This window comes from Empidonax traillii, unplaced genomic scaffold (genome assembly GCF_003031625.1).
Source record: "Empidonax traillii isolate 1590-97213 ecotype Southwest subspecies unplaced genomic scaffold, ASM303162v1 scaffold3147:size14904, whole genome shotgun sequence".
In the NCBI taxonomy this organism is placed as follows: domain Eukaryota; kingdom Metazoa; phylum Chordata; class Aves; order Passeriformes; family Tyrannidae; genus Empidonax; species Empidonax traillii.
The window spans coordinates 13,085-14,904 of NW_020958340.1; the positions used below are offsets into that span (position 1 = coordinate 13,085).

The 1,820-nt window shown below is 62.7% G+C and overlaps 1 long non-coding RNA gene across 1 annotated transcript; it reads right to left on the bottom strand.

Moving 5' to 3' along the window:
- Positions 1-892: 892 nt before the first annotated feature.
- LOC114072417 lies at positions 893-1,688 on the bottom strand. The gene is made up of 2 exons (XR_003574170.1): positions 1,612-1,688; positions 893-1,060 (listed from the first exon to the last, which is right to left on the bottom strand). It is a non-coding gene; the product is annotated as an uncharacterized LOC114072417 (long non-coding RNA).
- Between the last annotated feature and the right edge of the window lie 132 nt (positions 1,689-1,820).

Consider the following 1,820-nt stretch of genomic DNA (forward strand, 5'->3'; position numbering starts at 1 on the left):
TCACCCAGCCAATGGGAGTGCCCTGAGCCCCCCCCCCCGGCCAATCGGAGCGTCCCAAGGGCCGAGGGGGCGGGGCCACGCCCGGCCAATAGGAATACCCCATTGCTGGGGGGGCGGGGCTTCACCCGGCCAATGGGAGCACCCGGATGGCCCCCCCTCAGCCAATGGGAGCGACCCAATGGCCGAGGGGGCGGGGCTTCATCCGGCCAATGGGAGAGCTCCGAGCGAAGCCCATCGGCCAATGGGAGAGCAGCGCAGGTGAGGGCGGGGCTTAAAGTGGCCAATGGAGTGGGGGGGAGGGGCTTCAATTGACCAATGGGAGAGGAGGGTGTGTTGAGTTGAGGGCGGGGCTTAAAGGAGCCAATGGGAAAGCCCAGGGGAGTGGGAGGGGTTTGAAGCAGCCAATGGGAGGCCAGGAGGGGCAGGGTTTGAAGCAGCCAATGGGAGAGCTCAGAGAGGAGGGTGGAGCTTAAAGCAGCCAATGGGAGCGCTTAGAGGGGAGGGCGGAGCTTAAAGCAACCAACGGGGGAGCCCCGAGCACCATCGGCCAATGGGAGAGCTCAGAGACGAGGGCGGGGCTAAAACCCACCAATGGGGGAAGGGCGTGGCTCGGCCCAGCCAATGGGAGATCGAGGGGGGGTGGAGCCAAAGTGGGTGTGACCCCAAAGGGGGAGGGGCCAAAGCCGAGGGGGAGGGGCCAAAAAAAGGCACCATTGACCTTCCCCACCCCCTTCCAACAGGAACGATGACGTCATGTGACCTGTGACCACGCCCCCATCTCCAGACCACGCCCCTTCTCCCCTCCCCCTTTTTTAGAGCCCCTCCCCCCAATAAAGAGCGTTGGCCCCACCCCCCGACTCACGTGTTGTCACTGGCCACGCCCCCTCATTTGCATACACACATAGCCTTTATTGCGGGCATGGCCACATGGAAGGGGTGGGGTCGATGGGTGGGCGTGGCCTCGGGGTGGGCGTGGCCTCACTGGCGCTCGTAGATGATGCGCAGGAGGCGCAGGCTGGGCCCGTAACGCTGCTGCTGGCGCTGGGCTGCCTCCCGCCACCTAGACCAGTATAGACCAGTATAAACCAGTATAGACCAGTATAAACCAGTATGGGTCACTATAAACCACTGCAGACCAGTATGGACCAGTTACACCCAGCACAGCCCCTCCAGTCACCCCCAGTGCTGCTGCTGGCGCTGGGCTGCCTCCCGCCACCTAGACCAGTATAGACCAGTATAAACCAGTATAGACCAGTATGGGTCACTATAAACCACTACAGACCAGTATGGACCAGTTACACCCAGCACAGCCCCCCCAGTCACCCCCAGTGCTGCTGCTGGCGCTGGGCTGCTTCCCACCACCTAGACCAGTATAGACCAGTATGGGTCACTATAAACCACTACAGACCAGTATGGACCAGTACGGACCAGTTACACCCAGCACAGCCCCCCCGGTGCCCCCCAATCCCCTCCCAATCCCCTCCCAGTCCCTCCCAGTGCCCCCCAATCCCCTCCCAGTGCCCCCCAATCCCCTCCCAGTGCCCTCCAAACCCCTCCCAGTGCCTCCCAGTATAAACCAGTATAAACCAGTATCCCCAGTATGACTCTCACCGCTGCCGGACCCGTTTCCAGCGCTCCATGTTCTTGTAGATCAGTGATGTAATTGAGGGGGCGGGGTCTGGCGGCTGCAGGGGCGGGGCCATCGCGGTGATGTCACATGGAGGGGGCGGGGCCAGAGGCTCCCCAAAGGGAGGGGATTTTGGGGGTCCCAGGGGGGATTTTGGGGGTCCCAGGGGGAGTTTTGGGGGGATTTGGGGGTC